Source organism: Pseudonaja textilis, chromosome 2, assembly GCF_049901715.1.
Source record: "Pseudonaja textilis isolate UNSWEBS1 chromosome 2, rPseTex1.2, whole genome shotgun sequence".
NCBI classification, from domain to species: domain Eukaryota; kingdom Metazoa; phylum Chordata; class Lepidosauria; order Squamata; family Elapidae; genus Pseudonaja; species Pseudonaja textilis.
Genome location: NC_141991.1, coordinates 171991800 through 172005770, shown reverse-complemented (window position 1 = coordinate 172005770; position 13971 = coordinate 171991800). Strand labels below are relative to the sequence as shown.

Sequence of the window (13971 nt, the reverse complement as noted above, 5' to 3'; positions counted from 1 at the left end):
AAATGTTATCCCAAAAGAAAACTGTTTTTTGAAAAGCATGTATAAACATACTACTGTACAATATAGAAATTTGCGTCAATTAGTATTGCTCTTTTTAAAGGATGTGAATGCTTTGGACCTCACAAATCACGTAAGCTTCCTTCCTATCCCCCAAATATATATGCAACACTTAAAGGACAGATGGTGGTTTAAGTAACAGGAGAGATGCTATGTTTCCACAAGAGGTTAAGGTATTTTCTTCTCCTACTAATTTTCAAAGTGTGCTAGAACTCTATCCTTTTTCTCTCAACTAAGAATATCTATTCCACCCTCCCACTAAGAATATCTGTTCCACAAAATATTTTTGTTTCCTGTCAGCCTTAGCTAAAAATTTAAACTTGGATCACTATTATTTAATTATGCCTTTCTGGTAGTTAAATGTATTGATAGTTTGCAAGTAAGTGTTACAAAGGAATAACTGAATATATGCATTCCAGTGTATATAATAAATTTTATAATGAATGGTCACCCTAAGATTCCATCCCTTCAACTATCAAAAATAATTTATTTTTCTACATTGCAATGTCAAATGAGAAGGTAATGCAACATACTTTAACAAATTAAGGCAAGAGTTGAATTAAAATCATTCCAACTGGGGATAAAATTATAAAATTTTATTAGAATTGTTTTAATAATGCAGGGAGGCTATTATAAAGAATTGAAATTAGGGAGCAATTCTGTTAATTTTTAAAGAATTCTTCACACTGTTATACATTTTTTTCTGTTTCAAAAACTTGCAAAGGTCTGAATAAACAACAAATGTTTAACACCTCTTTAACTCAACATTAAGAGAAATTATCTTGCCCTCAAATCTTTATTTTCATCATCTTCCCCATCATTTACACCCTAATGCATGAAATATGCAAAGCTCCTTGTTTCCTGTTGCTTATATAGGAGATTATCTGGACTCCATTTTAATGGAACCATTAAGAAAAACAGATACTATAGACAGGTGTTGAAAAACTACAGAAGCTTATTGTAGGAGCTTGCAATTTAAGTGGGAATTTGCCATATTTTATTTTGACTCCGAGAACAAAGAGAAAGGGAATATAATTTATAACAATCACATACATTCTGAATGACCTTTTTTGCTGTCATTCCTCCTACTGAACTTCACTGTACTTTAAAAAAAAATACAACTTCAAGAAACTACACTTTTATCCATGCTGATATTTACTCATTATTCATATATCAAATTCCTCAAAATATACAATTCTTTTCTACAGAATAACATTCTGTAATAATAAAACATTCTATAATAGCATGTTATTAAGAAATAACATCTCCACTTTTTCAGAGGACCAAAAAGGTGATGTATCTATGTTTTTATTAGTTCAGTTTTGAGGCCATCCAACTCCACAGCTACTCTGAGCCACCACAATTTAAAAAAAAAAATCAGAAAGAAGATAACGTATTATTGGTAAAGAAAAAGAATACAGCTGTCTGGAAGATAAAACCAAAAATCAAAGGACTCAATCACCAAATAGCCTAAGGACAAAATTAGAAGAGATAAATTCCAACATATATGAATGTGTGCATTTATTTTCATCTAGGTGATTGCAATGTCTTTAAGATGGAAATAGGTGAAACATCCTAATCATATGACATCAAAGGAAAGAAACCCACACTCAATTTAAGTCAAGAGTAAAAGCTCTTAAATACTTCACAGTTTCCTAATAGAGTACAATTGGAATATTTGCTTGGATAAGCAAAGAAAACTGCTAAATTCCTGCTAGAAGTTGTCTTAAGTAGTTTTAATGGGAAGAAACTTGAGTCTTTCTCTTTCCTTTTTTTAAAGAACACCCATCATTGACTATAAATGGTGTTTCATTTAAAATCTGTCATGCAAATGACCTTTACATTTTTTATAGCAATTTTCTTAAATGTCTACAAAGGATGCCTTTAAGTGATGTCTGATTTATCTTTACCTTAAAGTGCGATAAAAAGTATATGTAATTTTGTGTAATATTAAAAGGGTACATTTTCTTATAAGTAGAAGCGGAGCATGAAAGTAGAAGCCATCACAGAAAGAAAAGAAAAAACAGGACTTAATATTTTTAAGTAAATCAAGAACAGATATATTAATTGGCAGAGATTCCCTCCAGAGTATCTGTTCTGACTTGGCACAGTGTGTGAACCCAAATACTATAAATGTTTTAAAAAACTATGATTAAAATAAATGGTGTCAATTATGGTGCCCACTATACCAGGTGTAAATTCAAGGGCATCCACAGAACAGGCCCTCCCAAAGACCCCATCATAAGAATAAGACCCCCAGCATAAAGTTTAAGCATAAAGCCCAGATAACACTGTGCTTTGTTTCAAGGATGGCTCTATGAACATGATTTTCATAAGCTTAGGAAGAAAACAACATCAAAAGTTATCTATTTATAATCAAGAGCTGTACAAGAGTTTTTAGAATATTGTTTTGTCAGTTTACTAGCTACAATTAATTATACTGACAAGGTGAATGAGCCATTATTTTCTCATGACTCCCAGCTATCAGTGGCATGCACAGAAATCTATCTGGCAGCATTACCTGGTTTGGTTTTCCAGTTTTACTGCTCATTATGGAAACCCAAACTCCTTTAAACATGTCAAATATTTTGGTTACCTTATTTTCAATAGTTTACTGTTGAAATTTTATTGATTTTTGAAAGAGAAAATTAACCTCATAAGGAAATTCTAATGGTCATTAGTTCTAGAAAATTTAAAAGGTAAACTTAAATGTTATATATACTGCTACATATTTTTCTTCCACACAAACCTTAAAGTAGTCCAAATAAAACTTTGACATGTGATATAATATGGAGAGCAAAAACTTCATGTTTTGTCTGTACTGACTTACTATTTTAAAAAACCCTTAGAAACCCATAATTACTTATCAACTGTGTTCATAATCTAAAGACATTTTAAATAATGTAGATATGAGTGTAAAAAATTAATCCTATCCTAGATCCATACAATTCAGTGGGATTTAATCCTGGATACAGATTTCAAATCAAACATATTTAAATATATTCAGACATAGTGGTTCATAGTGGAAATTCACATGAAATGTGACCATTTGTAAGAGTCAGAACTGAGGTTTTGCCTCTTTATCACAAATGAATCCATAAGGTGCCTCATGGAATTCCAAGAGACCTAACAATGGCCCATTTAGATTAAAAACAACAACAACCCAGCAACAATACCAAGAGTAGCTGTAATAAGATATACAGGCCCAAATTACAATGGTTCTAGAAGGCAGCCTACTATCGTGGTTCCCAAATTGGAATGACCACCGCAAGACCATCTCGAGATTTGATTGACATTGATTTTCATGTCATATAACTGAGGAAGAACACTGCCTCATCAGATACACTAAACTATTCCTTTTCTTTAAAAATCCAAACATATCTTTGATCAACTGAATCACATTCACTTGAATGCCATGAAGTTCAACCAAAAAGAAAGAAAAGAAAAGAAAGAATAAAAAGGCTTAGTTGCAAAATGAAACTGTAAGAGACAGGGCAGAAAACATGTCCTTTTAGAAGACAGGTCTCTTTCTTTCTTTCTTTCTTTCTCCCTCTCTTTCTCTGACTGTCTCTGGAGATTCTATGAAAAGAATCTATGAAACTTCCTCAAATCATCCATTTCCTGGAGGCAGGAAGAGAAGAGACATCAAAAAATGTTGCTAGCTGAAGGAAAAATCTTGTCAAAGCCAGGCTTTGCCAACAAACCTTCAGAGGAAAAAAAATGGAGAAACATCCATAATTGCATGAGCACTTCCCATCTCAGCTTTGTCTGGTGGTTAAAAGCCTGTCCTTGCTCTCCCTCTCCTCCATTTTCTGGTGGAGCTAGAGAACATGACATGGCTTACCTGACTCAGATCACAGCCCTCTGTCCAACTATTCATTTCCTCTTAGGCATGCAAGTAGCTTCATGAGGCAAACAGCCATGCATACAAAGCAACAGCAGAAAGCAACTCCATATCTCGCCACCTTCCTCCCTCCCCTTTACCAGAAGGTCCTTCAAAAACCAAGAGGAGAAAACTTTCTCCAGGGTACAAAAGGAACAGATCTCAAGGATCTCCAAGAAGAGATTCCTCCCACCCACCCACCCACCCCCAACACACACCTCTGCTCCCCTCCCCCAGAAACTACCAAGCTTAAGAAAGAAAGGAGGTCTCTCCAAGAGAGGGGGAAAAAAAGAAAGAAAGGAAAAAGGCGGTGTTTGTGTGTGTGTGTGTGTATGTGTGTGCGCGGGAAAGAGAAGTAGCTTTGTATTTTGGAATCTGGACTGGAACCAACGCAGACAGCTTGCAAATGGAGGACAAGGAGATAAAGAAAGAAAGGGGGGAATGAAGATGGGGGGGGGGGAGAAGCTCAGCTGCTTCTCGTTCCCTAGAAAGCCATAGACACCACAGAACTGAACAAAAAGTGAAGGTCTCTGTCCTCCCACCCCCCCTTTTTCCCCTTCTTTCTTCTCTCCCCTTCTGTCTCTCAAAGGAAAGAGCAGGACGTGTGTAATGGCTTCTCTCCAGCTTAACCGCTGTTCTCCTCCAACCCTTTCAGAAACCGCAGCCAAAGGGAAGACCCCCACTATATCAACTTCAGGAAAGGCGGGAGCTCTCGTGTGTACCCACACATACACACGCATATATATCTATATACACATATACACATACATATATATATATATCCACACCGGTTGTAGGAGGGGGAGGGAGACCTAGTATACCTGCCTGAGAGAGAGAGAGAGAGAGGGACCAGATTTGCAAGGAGAGGTGAAGGAACAGAGAGAGAAAGAAAGAGAAAGCAAAGAAAGAAAAAGAAAGAAAGAGGTCACCACATAGCTGGGTCGAGTCAGCTCAGAGCTCGGAGCTCTTTTTTTTTTTTCCCCACCTCTCCCGCCTGTGATCCAATCACTTCCCCACATCCAACCCCCCAACTGCCCCCACACACTTCTGAGCTCCGCTCCTCTCACTTATCTCTCCCTCCCCCCACCCTTAATGCAAGAACAACAAAAAATTAATTAACTGCCTTCCTCCTCCTCCTCCTCCCACCACCGGCTCTTCCACTACCTCCTTCTCCTCCTCCTCTCCTCCTCCCCCATTAAGAGACAAGACACTTCTTCTCTTTAACAAAACCATCGTTTCTCACCACTTCTTCGGGTCGCCCCCCCCCCCGGCACACAAACACAGACACACACACACCCTTTCTTCTGTTTCTTCAGCTGCTGCTTCTTCTTCTTCTGGCTTGCCGGAATGAATGGATCACGGGCTATGAGAGGAGGTCTATCTCCCTGTCTTTTCCAAGGTGGTGGGACAGCCAAAAGAAGGCTTTTTCTTCCCCGTTCCCATAGCTTAGACCCGCGATGGGCTTTAATTGCGAGAACTTACAACAGGAAGGTCCTGGCGCTGGCGTTGGTCGCTTTCCACGGCTCTCCTTTTTCTCCTTCTCCTGCTTGCAATTGTTGTGGAAGTTGTTTTTGCTAGACTCATGTGCTCCTTGCCAGGTCTCAGCAATGGAGAATCGCCATCTTTTTCCCTGCTTTTTTTCCCCCCTCTCCCTCTCTCTCTCTCCTCCTCTCTCTCTCTCTCTCTCTCCCTTACTGGTTTGCTGCAGCTGCAGATGACCTGAGATATCCGTCTCTCTCTCTCTCTCTCTCCCTCTCTGTCTCTCTCTCTCTCTCAATCTTCTGTGTGTCTCTCTCTGAATAATGAGCAACCAGAGGGAGCGAGAGAAGGAGAGAGAGAAGACAATCTCCTTGCCTACCACACAAAACGCAAGAGCACCAGGGGGTGCAAGAAGGCTTTCTAACAACAACAACGTGGGGGAGAGAAAGAAGAGGGGGCCGAAGGCAAGAGAATAAGAGGAGGGGGAAAGAAAGCTAGAGATGGTGATGGTGGAGGAGGAGGTGGTGGTGTTGAAGAAGATGAGAGAAGAGGAAGATGGTTACAAACTTGAGTCCTCTTGGGATATGATTTCTGAGGCACTCCCCGGCTTCCTGAGGTTGGGAGAGCTGGAAAAAAAAAAAAAAAAAAACCAAGCGACCTGGAGAGGTTTCCCAATCCTAAACTGTTGCTTGTAAACTGCAACCCTTGTTAGTCTTGGAGATGCTGAGAGAAAGCCCCTTCTCTACGCTGCTGGGTCACCAGAGCCTTTGCCACCAGACCTGACAAGTTCTAATAAAATCTCTACCACCGGGCTTGAGCGCCTCCAGAGATGCGCCTTGTCTCTGTCCCCTAAGCTGATCCCTGAGATGCGCCCATCTAGAAGAGGCTTAGTCTTTTTCCTTCCTTCTTCCACCCCCCACCCCCATCCCCCAGCAAGCGTGAAAGAACACAAATGGAACTGGAGGTTGCAAAGTGTATCTTAAAAGAAAAAAATAAATAAAAAGGAAAAGAAAAGCTCAGATCTACCACGTGGTTGATTTTAATCCCCCTCCCTTCTCTTTTAGCTTGCGTTTGAGGGGAGAAAAAGGACTCAAATTGTCCATTTCTAGCACGTATTTTGAAGTCTTCTCCCGGAAATAAAGACTCTTTGTCGTTTGATTTCTTCTCCTAGCGTGTGTGTGTGCGTGTGTGTATGTATATACATGTATATGTGCGTGTGATATACTCAACAGAGACACACAAAAGGAGAAAGCTTGTAGCACACAGGGGTAAATGCTCCTGCTTCCTTAGAAAGGTCTGTGCAGTGTTTTGACTACCACAGGATCCTACTTTAAAATTAAAATTAAAAATAAAACTTTGGTGCCATCTTCCCCCTCCCTTCCCTCTCCTTGTCTGCACTTCTCTGGCTGACTATAATAGGCGCAAGCTATGGAAAGTGACAATCAAGATTTCCAATGATAAGGTGTCATCACCTTGAAGACAAAAGAGAGAGAGGGAGAAAAAATGAAGATATTACAACCATGGATCTTTATTTTTTCCAGGAAATCATTCTGAACCCTTCCTGCAAACAATATGTGTGCGTAGGATTCTCTCCTTTTTCTCCCCCTTCTACTTGCATCTTTCATGCCAAATTTAATACCTTTCAGATTTTAATCTAGTACTGGGGTTGGGGAGAGAAGGGTGGAAGGGAAATGAAGTTAACATTGCAAAAAAAAATCAATAAACACTGTAGTGAAGAGGAAAGCAATTTGAAATGGAAGACATGGCACTCCTGATATTTCTGTTTCTCTAGTCCTTCAACTAGTCTCTCTGGAGCAAAGAGCGGGTAGGACTTTAAAAAATGGGGGAGGGAACCCCTTCCATGGAATGAGAAACCTTCTGTGGAAAAAAAAAAGCTGAGTCTTTTATTTTAAATATGTGGATTTAATTAAGATAGAGAAACAATTCAACTCAAGCTTTAAAGAATAGTTGAGCCTAAGGAGCTACAGAATAAACCCGAAAGTGGGAAGATGGAAGAAACATTCATCAATTAAGTAAAAATGAGGACGCATATCCGTCTGTAATTTTCCATCATGTCCTCAATGTTGTTCTCCTTTCCTAATTTATGATGATTAATAATGAGTAAAACCTAGTCCTTCTAAAATTGTCAGGATTTATGTGATCTTGAATGAGATCAATGGCTTCCAGTACAATACCCCTTCTAATGTTTCATATTATATTACAATAATTGGGGGAACTGTTTTTGCACACTTTGGAAGCTAATACATCTATCAGTCTATGCTGATGCTTCTCACCGCCCCAATTTTGACTTTGTCGTCAGAGATAGTAATTCTTCTAACAAGGTGACATGCCAGAAGTAAGGCCTTTTTCTTTGTGTGGAAAAAGGCAAATCCAACCAGAATTGCATCACTCTTCAGCTATAGTGTTAAATAAGATAAATTCTACTGAATTTAGGGAAGATCTGCGTATCAAATTCTCAAGGCAGTGCTGATGGTAATTGTGTCACTGCCGATTTTGCATTTGGGCTTTTATGGTGCACTTGCCTTCATGCCCAGTTTCTGAGCCCCGTCTCTTGTTCATTGCAGTACTATAAGGAACCCAGATGGTGTGTGTCCCCAACCGTGAGGGGCTGTCATGTCAGCATCTCAGGCCACTCTAGTTGGTACACCATTGCTGCTTCTGCTTCTTTTTTTAAAAAAAGTTTCTTTTTATCCTGTAACCAACTATTGGACAAGTATTCCCATACTTGATGTCAGTTTTCCCCAATGTAATCAGTTTCTTTGTTTTGTGTATGTTCTTGTTTATGTGCATGAAATGCCAATATGTTCCAGTGTCCAATTAACATGCCAACTCCTTTTTTTGCCCATCAAATGTCATTTTGCGGTTACTCCCCATCTACTTCTCTCTGTTTATATATGCATATATACATAATACTGAGAGACAGAGACAAAGATAGAGACATAAACTTCTATATTTAATACACACATATCCAATGAGGCTGGAAGGCAAATTCTTAACACCAGCCATCTCGACAAGCCACTGTCCGTCTCAACATCATCACTGCAGACTATCTGTTCACATTGAATCCTCTGCTTTCTAGGCAGGCACATCACTAACATAGCAATTTCTATGTGCTCAAAAGTGTTTATAAGAGAGGCCCACAGACTTCCTGCCCTCTTCTTCTCTCATGGCATTGCTGCTAGAACTGGAATGTAAGGAAATCAAGATCCTTCTGTGGTAGGTCTTTAATTTGGCAGCAACAGCTGTTTGCCAGCCACAGTTTGGTAGCATTTCCTTGTGTGTATCTGGAAAGGACAGCTTTGAATGGCTATCATATCACACCCAAAATGAATTTTAAAAGGCTAAAGATGGACTGGTTGTCCATGGACATTAGGAAAAGCCAACAGCCATCCATTTATTCATAAAGTACCATAAAGTAAGGGAAGGTAGGAAGGCTGGAAGACCATATTGGAAAGAATGTCACTTAACTGATATGTATTTTGTATCCCCTGGCCTCATTCTCCATGATTATGTATTGCTTTATGAGCCATGATGGTGCACTAGTAAGAACGCACTATTGCAGGCTAACTCTCCTGACTGCCGACTGCCAGCAGTTCAGCAGTACAATTCACTGGCTCAAGGTTGACTCAGCTTTCTATTTTTCCGGGGTCAGTAAAATGAGGACTCAGATTGTTGGGGGCAATATGCTTTAAACTACTCGAAGGGGGCTGTAAAGCATTGTGAAGCAGTATATGTCTAAGTACCATTGCTGTTGCTTTCCCAGTTTTAACAGCAGTGAGCAACTGCTGTATGAGGAAACCCTGACCATGTTTTGTGCCACAGCCCAAACGTTGCTTCTGCTTACCATATATTTTTATTCCTGCTAAGGGTTTCCTCCCTGTACACCACACAGAGAGCAGTGGAAAGAGTACACAGTGGCCCTGTAGGTGGGTTATTGAGTTGGCAAGATAGCACAGGAGATGGTCATCTTATCTTTTCCGTTCTTTCCCTGGGAGATACCCCACACTGAGCACATCAGGGACCAAGAGTAATCCTGAGCTCCCTTTTTGCTCATGAAGGTGAGGATTGCAGTAGGTTATTCTAATGAGCATCATGTGATCAGCTCAGAGGTTGCTTCCTCATTAACACCATGCTGGACAGTCCTGTGAGTTGCCAGATATGGGGGTGGGGGTATTGCCGGACAATTCTGCAGCTGAGAAATGATGGGTCTTTTGGAAGGTTAACAGTTGACCCAACATTTTCCTGACAAAGCAATGAAAACAGACCCACCAGGGTGACTTCCTTCACCGTCTTCACCATCTGCTACGACACCACAGGCCAACATGGTGCAATCCACTCCAGTCAACCGCACACTTCAGGCCTCTGCATTCCAACCCAAAGGCTTGGTTTCATTTTTCACCAGTAAGGTTGCAAATCTCAGAAGATAGCGTCTTGGTATAGTGGTGGGTGATGGGCATCTTACCTTGCTGATTTCCCAGAGGCAATGTCATCCTGACCCTTTCAACAAGAGTGGACTCTGTGAGCTTAATAGCAGAATTGTTTTCCTGTACACGGAAACGTAATTTCCATATTGGTCTCCCATGCAGATACATCTACCAGCCTGCAGAAGCAACATATTCCTGCTGAAAGCTTAAAACTCCTGGAGTCTAGTTTATCAGAAGAATATAGAAAATGTTGCTCCATGTGTAGGAGTAGGGGTGACACTGGGACATAATCTACTGCATTGATGGCACTGCACTAGTTTTGTTTCTCTTCTTCCCCTGGATAGTATTGCATCTTTGCACAGTGGCAGTATCATAGGTATTTAATGAAGTTAATCGGAGACGTGAATATTGCTAATTGAAAACTTTTCCCAACTTCCTGCCATGAAACATGAACAATAGTTTGCAATGGCAATTTTTGAAAGTTCACTCTCTGATTACTGAGTTGCTTATATCCCTGCCTCGATTCCCTCTGTTGAAGCTGAACTTAACTACTGGTAAGTTGTGTTGTTGTGCACTATGTTGTGGTGGGATGATTGTATACCCACAGATACCCACAGAACAACTCCTGCCATTGTCTACCACTGAGAAGTAAAAGGTGCTGATTGTAACACAATGTAGGGTATTATGATAAAGGCTAGATTTCCAAAATGTAATACCAGGTTGCATGGCTCCTCCCTTTCCTACTATAGGTAGAATATATAAATGACAAAGGGTTGAGCATGTTTGTGGTGCAGGGGGTCTGATGGGCTCCTGTAGTCTCCTTCTGAGCATAGCACTTGGAAATACTGAGTGGTAGATGTAGGGTTAACAAAAGATGCAGGGCCTACAGAACTGATATAATTTCACAGTTGCTGTTTGTTGGGGGAGACATGGAGGAATAGATAATCCTACATGCAAAGTTTGACGTAAGTTTTGTACAAGTTAGCAAGCACAGACATGTAGGAAAATCAGCACCAACCCAAACTAATCAATGCCCTGTCACTGCTTGGACCTCATAATATGCTTTGGCTTCAATAATAATAGCACTTAGACTTATATACCGCTCCATAGTGCTTTACACCACTCTCTGGGCAGTTCATCACTCTCAAGTCCTGGCACTAAATAATGCACACTATGGCCCTTGTTCACAGATATCATGCAGTGGTATAGGTAGTCCTTGACTTACAACCACAATTGAGCCAGAAATTTATGTAGTTAAGTGAATTTTGCCCAACTTTATGACCTTTCTTGCCATAGTTTTAAACTGAATCACTGCTGTTGTTAAGTTACTAACATAGTTGTTAAGTGAAGCTGGTTTTCCCATTGATTTGCTTGTCAAAAGATCGCAAAAGGGATCACACGACTCTGGGACACCACAACCGTCATATATATGAGCCAGATCCCAAGTATCCGAATTTTGATCACATGATTATGGGGATGCTGCAACAGTTGTGAGTGTGAAAAATGGTCATAGGTCCCTTTTTTCAGTGTCGTTATAACATTGAAAGGTCATTAAACAAACTGTTGTAAGTCGAGAACTCCCTGAATCTACACTCCCTATGGACACCACTCATATGGATACAGAAGAACCCACTGCAGGCCAAATCTTGTATGGGACATCAAGATTACAGGCAATGGTGGGATTCAAATAATTTAACAACCGGTTCACCCAGGCTCAGGTTGGCTGTCATGGGAGACATGGCCCAACCCCGTCTTCCAGCTCCGCCACACATGTGGGATGAGCCTCCCGCAATGGCCAACCTGACCCTGGATGAACCGGTTGTTAAATTACCAAACCCCTGCTATCAAAGTGGATTCTGGGCACTGCACTGCAACGGAGAAATGGGCAACAGAGCGGTCAGCATGAGGGAAGGAGGAGGAGCAGGGAGAAGAAAGAAGGAAAGCGGCTTCCTCCTTCCCTCACGCCGGCTGCTTTATTGCCCATTACTCCATTGCAGCACAGCGCCCAGGATCCACTTTGATAGTGGTGTGTGTGTAATTTAACAGCCGATTCATATGAACCGGTGTGAACCAGCTGAATCCCACCATTGATTATAAGGCTACCCCCCTGCTTGTTCTATCTGCTACGCTATAACAAAGAATGGTGTGATCTGAAGGCTAATAGTGGAAGCATAATGATCCTGCAATGTGCAATGTTGCAGCTGTGTTCCAGATGTCATGATGTAAGTGGTTGATGATATGCCTGGTTGTCCTCATGGTGGTGTCTAGGTCACAGTTGTGCTTTCATGGGGCAAGCCATTTGTGTGCCTGGTCCTTCAGCTGCTGCACAGACAGCCTTCCTGGAATGTTTAGAGGCAAATCTCCTTAACAGTAGTACTTGTTTGTACTTGGAGTGGTGAAGGAGACACTCTCCTATGTTCTCAGTGCAAGACCTTTGTGTGGCACCACTAATTGGAAAGCCAGGGACAATGCTGCAAGCAACGGGTGCTATGAGAGAAAGAGAATCGTGTTAGATGGATGCTGAAGGAAGAGCAGATTGGCCATGACTGTGCTAACTTCCAGAAGCAGGCGTGACTCTCCTTAGTTGATGGCCCTGCTGCAGGAGGACAATGGCAATAGTCTTGGTTGCAGCACCTCACGCTTCTCCACTGTACTATGCAATATGGTGATATTGCATAGTACAGTGGAGAAGCTCATCTTGCATTTGATTATTATATGGCTGTCTATGGAGATTCTCAGTCATCCAGGTAACAGTTGTCCCAAAGGTGCTTTTTGCAAGAGGCAGCTGGACTTTCTAGTTTTTCTTTGAAGATGATTCACTTCTCATCCAAGAAGCTTTTTCAGGTCTGACTGGATCCTTCCATTTCCCACCATCCAGTGAGAATTGAAGAAGCTTCTTTCATGAGAAGCTAAACATCTTCAAAGAAAAACCACAAAATCCAGTTGCCTCTTGAAAAAAAAGCACCTTTGGAGCTATCCAGAGGTGGGATTCTGCTGGTTTGGAACTAGTTTGGGCAAACCCTTTGCTCCAAAGATCAGCTGTCTCTGAACCAGTTTGGTGCGATGATGTGGGCCTGCCCGCCTGCCCATGCACTGTACTGACCTTTATCATCCCAGCTGATTAGCGCAGAAGAGTGGATAGCCGCTCCTCAGCTGTGTTACTCCCCTGAAGTAACATAGTAGGTAAGGACCTTTGCATTGTGTTGACCTGCACGTAATCACCAGCTGTTATACCACCAGCATCCCACCCCTGGAACTATCGTACGGTTGGTTATCTAGTTCCTGCTCATTTTGGTACTGTTTGGTGTCATGCAGCATGTCACGGAAGCGGTAGTCTATAAGAATGCCATGGAAGAGAGGAGATGGAAGAGAACATCAGACAGATGATCAGGCAGCTGACCAGCCTTGAACTGGAGGAACACGCTGTGGGTGCAGTAGGCAGTAAAGCAGAGGATGTCTAGGTGCGTTGATAATACAACTGCAGACTGCAGGTGGCTATCATCCTTCACCATTGTGATTCTGGTAAGAGTTTTTTTTTTAAAAAAATAAAATTTTATTTCTTGATCCTGGTAAGAGTTGATGGATCTTGTAATGAAACATAAAGAGAGTCACAAGTTGCTCATCCCTGATGAATAGACGTTATCAAAATATGTATTCAAATAATTCCCACTGAAGCCAAATCAATTGAGCAACAGTATTTAGTTCTGCAATCATAAATGTATTTACATTAAAATAAATTCCAGCGGCATATGCTTCTGAAAAGATCTGCCTATAAGGTTGGACATTACATGCTAGCTGATGTAGATCATATGCCGTATTTTTGGATCTCATCCCTTTGACTGCCTGAAGGGAACACCAAAATACATCCAATTCCCCTCCTCCCCCCATCCCAGGCAGGTCCCTTTAATCTCTGCAGTTTTCTTAGTAAATGTCTCATTCCTCCAGGTCAGGATTGTGCCAAAAGGTGCTTTTTCAAAAGGCAACTAGACTTCGTTTTTCCTTGAGGATGTTTCGCTTCTCATCCAAGAAGAACTGAAGAAGCTTCTTGGATGAGAAGCGAAACGTCTTCAAGGAAAAACAAAATCCAGTTGCTTTTTGAAAAAGCAA

General features: G+C 41.1%; 1 protein-coding gene and 1 non-coding gene across 22 annotated transcripts in view; one reads left to right on the top strand and one right to left on the bottom strand.

The window, feature by feature from the left end:
• Positions 1-5834, bottom strand: part of ZNF462 (zinc finger protein 462) — a 156359-nt gene extending 150525 nt beyond the window's left edge. For 5 of the 21 annotated variants that reach the window (XM_087926475.1, XM_087926479.1, XM_087926476.1 and 2 more), the window contains exon 1: positions 5423-5824. The gene's annotated coding sequence lies outside the window, so the exon portion shown is untranslated. Of the gene's footprint in view, positions 1-5236; positions 5387-5422 lie in introns of those variants that run through there. The other 16 variants (XM_087926467.1, XM_087926481.1, XM_026718581.2 and 13 more) reach the window with 11 other exon arrangements.
• A 4380-nt stretch (positions 5835-10214) lies between these two features.
• LOC113448042 (U4 spliceosomal RNA) lies at positions 10215-10366 on the top strand. Its single transcript, XR_003375689.1, has one exon. It is a non-coding gene; the product is annotated as a U4 spliceosomal RNA (small nuclear RNA).
• Positions 10367-13971: the final 3605 nt, after the last annotated feature.